Genomic DNA, 11,420 nt, shown 5'->3' on the forward strand with positions numbered 1-11,420 from the left:
ATTCCACATAGAAGTTTGCAGCTTCCCGTTCCATCTAGCTCAGCACAATCATCTCAAACGAATACGCCTTATCTTAACTTAATTGTTGGTACTATATCCAATAGTCCAACAGGAACTCGATATGAGCTCAAGCGTCCTCACATAGCTATACACACTTCTACACACTCTCGTTTCTAGTTAACTATAACCTCAGCTCTCATACCAACCTGTAACGCCCCCAAATCCGGTGTCAGAGGATTTGGTCGTCACTATAAATCTCAATCCAAATTAATTTGTTTAATCAATAACTAAATGCCAACGGAAGATATTTATCATTTATGACCCCAAACTAATCCAAGATATTTTAAGGTTACAGTTCTAGAAACAAGATATCCAAATTCCATAAATCAATTTTCACTTCCTTTTAAAACTCTTTTCAATAAATTCCAACTCAAAACTAAACCCACTAGTATAACTTCGAAATGAAGTATACTAGGCCCAAATAATATACACAACTATAATATAATATAATATAAACCATTTACACAATAAAACTTACACTAGTCCGCAACCCTGGACCAACCACCTTTCAAAAGCTTCTTCCTTGCTTTCTTGAATTACGCAGCTAAACAACGCAAGTTAATCCTCACTGAAGGTTAAGTTTGAAAACAGGAAAGTATGAGTGAAAGAAATGCTCAGCAAGTTCATTATATCATATATAAAGTCTTTTGATATAAAAACCGACATCCGCAATAGAGCAGAACATTTAAAATCATAATTCCTGAATCAGAAAATATATTAAAGAATCGGATAATTGTTTCGCTGTATTCAAAACCCTTTTTGATATTTTCGAGCGAAATGCTTCAGCAATACTTTGAATCTTGACGAGAATAAAACTCGTAAAACAGTGTTTAGGAAATGTCGTAAACAACAATAATAAGAAACAATGATTATAGATTGAATCATAAACTTTACTCAAAACCGAACTCTTTACGATAATACTTATTTTGTTGTCATACCAAATTAGATATCAATACGACATTTGATGCTCACAATATTCCATATTGAAGTCAACATCAATCATCTATACTAATACCATATTTGATATTTAACAATAAACTAAGTATCCACATAAATCAGAACTGAATCAAATCCGCAATTCACTTTTAATCCAAAACAGAATCAGTTGATAAATTATTTATTCTATGATTATCAAAACCATAAAGAAATTTAGATATCAATTTAGATTGGAACCAATAACATTTCATGCTGTTCCCGATGATCAGTCGCGAAACAACCCGGTATCCCGCACCTACCGTAAATATAGGTACTACCCGTATCCCGAAGACATAGGGTACCTATAGGGCACCAGAAAAGGCATAACTAGCATTGAAAGATATTACAGCTGGACCGATATCTCGATCACCTACGTTTTAAAATAACCAGTAACCAGTAACCACCATTCTAATCTGAAAAACCTTTTTTTTGAAAAAGGAGCCGAATCCTTCGACATCCTAAATAATTTTTATTCCCCCAATCACTTGGGTAGGAATTCTCGCAACAAAATCATCTTTCTCAAAATCCAAAATATTTATAAATCCAGTAATTTCATAAGTAAAACATTTAACTATTCTGAACATAGAATAGCAGAGGGTAGTTGCATAAACAGAATTATTTAATTCAGTGATATATAAAACATTTATCTATTCTGAACTGAGAATAGGAAAAGCAATACTTGCATGATAAGATTTAAAATAAATATCACTTGAACAATAAGTGATGATATGGATACTTGGCTTTGGGTTTTTAGCAGTTAGTCACACTCGCAAAGACGCATCTCTTCTGACATTCTGTCTCAAAGCATCATTGTCCTGCTTTTCAACACTTTACTGATATACTGCTCCACCGATTGCTAGAAGCCAGATATCCAATGCCATTCTATCTTACTATTAATCCATCGTCTTGTCCCGATCAACTCGAGAGATCCTCATCTATAATTAAAAGATCACACTTTAATCATCTAATCGATAATTACTCAACGAACTGCGCGTCAACACCCTATCATCTACCCATACGATAGCCCACACATAAATATAACAGACAAATACATGACTCCTGATCCACATACACACATAATTCACATAGCACATAAGCACATAACTCATGTATCACATAATTCATATCATATATGACTTGATTCGTCAAAAGGTTCGACTCAATACGTTTAAAACTGAAATCAGGTCAATAACAGTATCTTTCGATCAAAAATCGACTCAGAAAGATTCGTAAAACAAGCGACCTTTCAAAACAAAAGAATTTGGGTCTCGAAAGTATTTTTAATGAAATCAGAATATTTTTCTAAGTCCGTACGCGTTCGTTTCGTATTAAACGGACGAATGGTTGCTTTATTATGAATTTTTGAACATTTTTTGGTATTAAAACATGTCTCCATATCGTTTAATAATTAAATAATAGGGTTCGAACACCAGAAAATAAGTTTATAATAATTATAGAGCATGAAAAATTATTTACAGTAATATTTTAAAGCTCGAACTATTTTTCAGAATTTTTAAATCAATTTAAAATAATTAAATCTAATTAAATTATGAATTAAAATTATTTAATAACTAATTAAATTAATTAATCAATTAATATTTAAATTAATTGACTAACTAAATAATTAATTATCAACTAAAATTAATTAACTAAATTATTTGGATTTAGGTTTGATTTAAAATAAATTTTCAGAATTAAAAATAATGATTTTTAAAATAAAAATGAATTTTTAGAATAAAAGAAACTGAATTTTGATTTAAAATAAAATAGAAATTGCAGAAACATGTTTTTGATTTTGGAATAGGAGGTAACAGGATCTAAACCGGGTCAAAGTCGGGTTCTATCCGGGTCCTCAAGAAACCGGCCGGGTTGCCAAGAATACCCGCCGGATTTCTGGAAAACCCAGAAACCGACGAGGTTTATCGGTGATCGCGGTAAGTCCGGCGGAACTCCGGCAACACTCAGAACGCATCCAATCAACCTCGGTTCGATCGATTTCAATACCAAATTGATTCCAAATCCTACTCTGGATAAATACGCCAACCCAGAAATCAAAAACATTGCCTGAGTCGACTTTTCCGATCCAAAACGTTGAATTCTCCGGTGAATACATCGGAAAATCAAATTCAGCCAATACTCAACAAAAACTTACAATCCTGGTGTCAAAATAATCCTGAATTCATATCCAAACTAATCACAATCTTAAAACTAACAAACAAACACCAGGCAATCCTGAAATTCAATTCAAAATCTGATAAACTCAAGAGCTCGGTTTTTAACATATTGAACTAAAACATCAATAAAACCGGTCCAAATAAATCATATTAATCGTAATAAAGCTAACTATATCATCAGAAACAATCAAAAACTCATAAAATCAAAAGCCCCAATGCTTAAATATAAACCCTAAAATTCGACTTTATAAATTACCCATCCTTTGTTGATTTTGATGCTGAAATCAGAAAGAGGATGTTGAGAGCTTTAAAATGGATATTCATACTTGTGATTTGGACCACGTAATCATTCCCAAATTTGCTTTGATCTTCAAGAACAAATCAAAACCCTAACCCTAATTCTTGAGAGAAAAATCTGATTTTCTGAAAAATAAAAAAAAAACTGATTTTTTAATAATAATTATTAATAAATAAAAAGCTATTTATACTTATAGAATATTGGTACGCATTGGATCATATTGGATCGATAAATTTGTTGCTTAGCCGCTAAGTAACTGTAAAGCGATCCGAAAATAGATTACTTAGCCGCTAAGTAACTATTAAAATGATACAATTTAGTATCAGATTTGGAAAATTATCAAAACTGGGCTTCTTATAAAATACTTTATACGAAAATAATGTAATAATATCCCGTCTTCGATAGTACGAGTTTTGTTGATTTATCGAAATAACTATCGTATTGAAAATCTTGCGTCGGGCCGTGCACGGGTTAAACAGTAATCCAGATCGAAAATGTCAAAACACGAAAAATGTGCGGAATTAGCAGATTAGGTTAGGAAGGAGTTTTCGGAAGAGTTTTGGGTTGTAAAAACGTGAAAACAGTTGAAGTTGGACGATTCCCGGCTTTATAAAATAATTATGGTAATTATTTAGAGAATAATTAATAATTCATAAATCATTATAAAATCATATAACAATCTAAAAATTACCAGGAAAATATCTCAATTATCTATATTTTATTTTCGACATATAATAATTAAAATACTCAAAGAATATCACATATAAACACCCAAACATCAATTCCAATGATCATATAATTCACTAAAATTCACATAAAAATCACATAAACAATTCCAAATAATAATAATAATAATATTTGAAAATATGGGATATTATTATATTTCCGTGTTGTTTATTTATTTATAGTTTATTTGCATTTTTTATAGTTTCTTGTTATATGTGTGTTTTTCATTTTTAAGTTGTGTGTTTTCGTGTCATAGAGTTATCTTTGATTGATGGATTTGGTAAGAAGTAGGAGCGGTGGTGGTGATAGTGGTATTAATTTAGGGAGAAGAGTTTTTCGGGAGGGGCAAGGGTCAACTAATTTCTATTTTCGAGTAGGTACGCTTAATATAGGTTCTCTGACCGAGAAATTTTTAGAACTTGTAGATATGTTAAAGAAAAGAAAGGTAGATGTGGTTTGCATTTAGAAAACTAAGTGGAGGGGTGGTAGTACTAAGGAAGCTAAAGGGGTTTAAATTGTGGTATTCAGGGGTTGGAAATACAAGGAATGGTGTAGGAATTATGATAAGTTCGCTCACGAAGGAGAATGTAGAAAAAGTGAATAGAGTCAGTAATTGGATTACGAAGATTAAACTCGTTGTTAAGGAAGAGGTCGTTAATATTGTAAGTGTGTATGCACCCCATGTTGGCTTGAGTTAGTTGGCAAGAGAATTTCTGGGATTTTTTGGATGAAATAGTTAGGTTAATACCTAGGGACCAGATTTTATATATAGGAGGTGATTTTAATGGTCATATTGGCGAACAATCGGATGGTTATGTAGGCATTCATGGGGGTTTTGGTTTTGGGACGAGGAACAAGAATGGGTGGGATCTTTTAGAGTTTGCATTGGAACATGAATTAGTGATTGTTTTTTTTTTGGCTAAATTGAATATATATATAAAAAAAAACTAAAGAAAATACACGGATGACCCTGGCTCCAGGAAAAGCCCTAGAGGGGGCTATCTATAAGCAATCTACAAGAAAGATTGCAGATAGAAAGAACAAAACATGGAAATAATCTAGTCTAGCCAAATACTATAACGGTGAATACATGTTTGTCTCATAAACCAGGTGGAGGAGTGGAGTTTTGTTTTGATATCAATGAGCATGCCTTCCAAGAGCTTCATAGGCCCAAGGTTTCCTTTGTTGTGAAGTCTTGCATTTCTTTCTCGCCATAAATGGTAAGCAAAAATTTGAAGTGATAAGAGAGCTAGTTGACGAAGAGGAGCAGGGACAAGGGATACCCATTGATGCATAATATCGGCCCAGGAGAAGCAATGGCTAATAGAAATAAGTGATTAGTAGTTTCTAGGCCTCCCGGGCATAGAAGACATTCTCGAGACAGATCAATACCATGAATTAGTGATTGTTAATTCTTGTTTTAAAAAATGGATGATCATCTGATTAATTTTAGGATTGGAGGCTATAACTCACAAATCGATTATCTTCTTATGAGAAAATGCAACATGGATTGTAAAGATTGTAAAGTATTATTGGGTGAGGCATGTACTATGCAACATCGTTTATTGGTAATGGATATATGTATGAGGAAAAGAGTAGTACAAGATAATAGAGAGGTGACACCGAAATATTTTATGGAAAAATCTAAAGGGAGACAAAGTAGATATTTTTAAAGAAAGGATTGGTTTGGCAAGACACAGATTTTATGATGAGAATGTGATTAAAATGGAATCGATCGGCATGTACAATCATAAATATAGCTACAGATATCTTAGGTATTACCTCAAGAAAGGTTCAGGTGCAGAAGGAAGCTTGGTGGTGGGACCAGGAGGTGTAGGAGCGAGTAAAAATTAAACATGATCGTTTTAGGGAACTTTTGTGTTGCCAAGATGATGAACAAGTTGATATGAGAAGAATTTTATATAAGGAAGCTAGACGTACGACTAAGAAGATAGTAGAGGAGGCAAAATCAAAGGCGTATGAGGCTATGTATAATCACCTTGGTACAAAAAAGGGTCAAAATGGTATTTATAGACTGGCGAAGGTTTAAGAAAGGAGGAGAAGATATTTAGGTTTTGTTAAGTGTATAAAGGATGTCAATGGACACGTTCTAGTGAATGATAAGGGTATTCGGAACAGATGGCATAACTATTTTAGGGAGTTATTTAATGAGGAGAGAATCGGTGTTAGGTAGATAGGAGCAGATAGTGAGTCTAGCTTTGACTTCGGTGTTCAGCCTTCTATGAGAAGATCCGAAGTTATGGGAGCATTACATAAGATGGGGAGAGGTAAAGCTACATGGCCAGATTAAATACCTATAAAGGTATGGGTGTGTTTGGGTGAAGAGGGAGAGCAATGGCTAATGAGGTTATTCGATAATATACTTCAGACTAGTGACATACCGCAGGAATGGAGGCTTAGCATGGTAGTGCCAATTTATAAAAATAAGGGAGATGCACAGGACTGTAGCAATTATCGTGGTATTAAACTTTTAAGTCATACTATGAAATTATGGGAAAGAGTGATTGAAAATAGGTTAAGAAGTAAGGTGGAAGTGTCATAAAATCAATTTGGCTTTATGCCGGGCAGGTCGACCTTGGAAGCAATTCACCTTCTTTGATAGTTGATGGAGAAATATTGTGTACATAGTAAATACTTACACTTGGTGTTCATAGATTTGGAGAAAGCATATGATAGTGTTCCGCGTGAGGTAATTTGGGAAAGTTTGGTGGCGAAAGGGGTGCCATGGATATATTGAGGGCGATACAAGAGATGTATTTTCACGTAAGGATGTGTGTTCGAACATCGGTTTGGGATACACATTATTTTCCGGTAGGAATAGGACTTCACCAAGGATCCTCGCTAAGCCCATTTCTTTTCGCAGATATAATCGATGTTCTAACTAGGGGAATTCAGGATATTGTACCTTGGTGTATGTTATTCGCGGATGATATAGTCATAATTAAAGAGACAAGGGTTGTAGTTAATATAACATTAGAGCGATGGAGGTTATATTGGAGTCTAATGGATTGGCCGGGTTAGTCGGATCTAAGACGGAATATTTGTGGTGTAACTTTAGTAATCAACCGAATAATGGGGGTGGATGTTCTGATGGGCGATCAATAACTACCCCCAAAGATAATTTCAGGTATTTGGGTTCCATTTTGCATAAGGAAGGGGGGGATAGATGTGGATGTTTACACATTGTATCAAATCAGGATGGCTAAAATGGAGGGTTGCTACAGGAGTATTGTATGATAGGAGGGTTCCCTTCAGAGTAAACGGAAATTTTATAGGGTAGTGATCAGACCAGCCTTGTTATACGGGTAGGAGTGCTGGGCATTGAAAAAGGCTTAAGAGTGTAGTTTAGAGGTGGCGGAAATGAGAATATTAAGGTGGATTTGTGAAACGTACCATATTGAATAGATTGTCAAATAGTTTTCTTAGGAATAAATTACGAGTTGCGCCTATTGCAGAAAAAGTGAGTGAAGGTCGACTGCGTTGGTTTGGGCATATTAGGCGAAGAAAGCGTAGCTGCTCCAGTGCGCAGGGTGGAGGATTTAGTGGTATCGGGATCGAGAAGGAAAGGGAGGCCAAGGAGGACTTGGTCTGATCTACTCACGCTGAACTTAAAGGCCCTAAACTCAGTTATGACATGACCTCAGATAGGAGATCTTGGCACAGGAGGATTAGGGTGGCAGATTAGTTTAGACTTTCCTAGTTTGCATGTGTAGTTTGTAATTTAGTTCACTTTTTGGTTGCTTGTTATAATTTTCTTTGTCTAGTACTTAGACTTAATAAGGTTGGTAGTTTGTTCTCGTAGTTATTAATAGTCTTAGTTACTCGTGTAGGTGCTACAATGTCGATTTTTAAAGCCATATGACTAATTATATGATATGGTAGATGGGTTGTGTGCTGTTTTAGTTTTTTTGGACAGGTTTATGGTAATCAAATATTTAGTTTTGGAGAGTGATCTCCAAGGGAAATATTAAGTTGAGGCATCAAAACGAGTGCAAAATGAGAAATAGACAGGGGCTTACGACAATGAACCAATAAACGAAACTTTTTATGGTAAGTCCCATGTGAGAAGGTCATGGGATGATGTATTGTATCATTGTTTATCGTTGCCTCCCTTATTGTACTTATGTTTATGGATCATTGCTTACCTAGGACACACATATTTCTGCACACACACAAGGCGTGGGTCTTTTGAGGAAATAGCCTCTTTATTCTTTGGAATGAGGGTAATGTTGCGTACTATATACCCTCCTCAGACACTGTCATACATGTTATTATTGGGTACGATTCATTGATTGATTGATTAAATGATTTCTAGGAGATTTGATAAAAAAATTCTTAAAAATGCGTGCAAGTAAAAGTAAATCATGATTACATTTAAATTATGAAAAAAATGAGTTTTAGGATATTTTTATAATTAATTATATTAAAAGTTGAACAAATTTGTAAATCACTTTTAAAATGGGTCATATTAAAAAATATCATATGTTATTATATTTCACTACATAGTCTACTAGACATCTGTAACAAACCATTCACAAATAAATTACCCAATCATCTTATCCTGGCTTTCTTGATCTTAATCCAAAAAAAGTTGGAATATATGTTATGCTTCCTTGCTATTTTTCCATTATTTAATTTTAGGATATTTATTAAATTTCGAGGCCAAATAATAATTTAATTATCACCCTTTGGTCACAAGTGCACCTAACATGAAATAGACCAAATCTTGAAAAGTATGAAATGGTATAGGATTAGTTCCTCCCAGATATGTCCACATATTGTCGATTTAACATTAGTAATATTTACCAATCAATTAATATTTTAGACCTCATGTTACTAACACACTCGAAAATGCACTTCTGCCTCACAAATTTGCTCACCAGAATGTTACACAATTCAAGGTTAAGAAAAACCTATTGCGCTTATGGTACCACTAAGAATGTACTGAAAATTTGAGTTTTTTTGGGAGAAGACAAATAATGTATCAAGTAATTAAATTTTATCCACAGACTTTATTGTCCGCATTTATCCTCTTACCATAATTTAGTATCATGTACATTTCTTATGAGGATTGAGAGTAGAGCTGAGAGCATCAAGTGTTCTCCTCGAACATGATGGAAGACCATGAAACGTATGAAATCTGAGTGAGCACATGATGACAATCTAACAAAACACACAAAGGCATTCGCGTAGCTTATAGATTATTAGTGCTAGTTATCACTATCAACAATAAATTTTAATATTGGAAATCATATCAATCATTACAATTGTGGAAAAATAATCTTAAACTTGTTTTAATTATTTTATTTATTTAATTATTAGATATTTTAGATATTAGCAATAGATTAATTATTAGAGAAAATATTATTTTAGAATTATTTAGTAGTGGGGTAGTGGAGTTGTGGAGTAAATTATGGACATGTAATTTACCCATTAATTAGTAGTTGTTAGTTTTGGTAGTAGTTAGTTTTAATATGTTCGTAAAGCCTATATAATGGCTAGTTTACCTTGAGTTTATATAAAAAAAAGAAGTAAAAATAGTTGTACAAGTTCTCTGCAAAATATAGGTGTCTTCTTTTTTTCTCTAAGTTTTCTCAACAACAATAAAATTATTTTGCTACATTTAGCTAGCTTTTCTCGATGAAGAAGCAGTTTTTTAGCATTATGTGTGATTGTCAAAATTCAAACTCTTCCCGGTGAAATATTAATAATATAGATAAAATAATAAAACAGAAAATAGTCAAGTTCTTGAAATCCCATGAGCAGCAACTAGTTAGGTCAAACAAAACAATTGTGAAGGAGAAACATGAATGAAAGAAATAAAACCATGCATGGATGCAGCAGCTATATACGCTTAAGATTCAAGGTTGGAAGATTAATGTTGCATACTATTGTCAATTCTTCCGCATTATATGCAAGGTGGACTAGCTCGTTCATAAAATTAAATCTTAGAAAGAAGAAAGACTTTATTGAAACTTGCAGATGCAGGATCTCACATATTTAAAATTGTTAAACCTGTTACAATTATATGTATATTTAAGCACCTTGGGACAGCTGATAGATTACATAAGCAAGCATTGAGGTAATGCTATGAGGGAATGTAAATACACCACCCTAACAAGTTTATAACATGTACCGAGTGAATTTTAGAGAGAGAGAGAGATGTAGGATGTAGGTCTGTGGCAACAAAATATATAATTGTACTTTGGTTATTCAGTGAAATAAAAGTATTTTTCAATTTATGTTAATAATATTAGCGGAGTTTTGGTTAAATCCCATTCACTTTTCAAACAAGTGATACAAAGCACGATGTTACAACCCCAAATTTCGAAGGTGACGGATACAAATTACTAGTAAAATTTCAAAAATTGTAAAGTTTACACTTACTAGTAAAATAGGTCATTGATGGAATTAGGAATAATGATTAAGATTATAATTTTGTTGATTGTAAAACCTGGAAGGAGTGGAAGTCGAAAAACGTATCTTCGACTCAAAGAAAGTTGTTAAACCCTACCTTTTACAAAATGTTGTGTTAATATTTTCAGTCATTGCGATATATACACGATGTTGTATTGTGATGTTTTATTAATTGTGATATATAAATATCATCCGATATGTTGATGATTTTGGTATAAATATATATTACCGGAGTTCAATTGATAACGCTGGAGAGTAGCAGATTATATATCAGATGTGTATTGAGACCGAGTGTTGGTCGATATAAGTTGATAAAAATCCACAAGCATTCCTGAGGTGTTTCCAAGAATGTTAACGCTAATAAGCAGTGTGGTATATTATGTTATATTATTGACCGAGGGTCGGTCGATATATATAATTATTAAAAATCCGAAAGTATTCCAGATTCGTTTGAAACAATTATTTTCTATTTGATATTAAAGTAAATATTCCAAGTGACTCGATATTCCCTCACGGTTTATCAAATACCTCGAATTTTTATCAAACGATCTCCAAGAATCTATTTACTCAAATTAAATATTATTTAGTCGATGAATGTTATTTCAAATATTCATTTAAAAGAGAATTATTCAAGTTTTAATATTTTTAATGAATATTGAGTATTATTAAATATTTATTTTAGGTTTTAAGCGATTAAAAATCATAAATCAAATTTTTAAATATTTTTTGAATTTCAGAAAATCATTCAA

The sequence above is a fragment of the Apium graveolens genome, unplaced genomic scaffold, assembly GCF_009905375.1.
Source record: "Apium graveolens cultivar Ventura unplaced genomic scaffold, ASM990537v1 ctg5181, whole genome shotgun sequence".
Lineage (NCBI taxonomy): Eukaryota > Viridiplantae > Streptophyta > Magnoliopsida > Apiales > Apiaceae > Apium > Apium graveolens.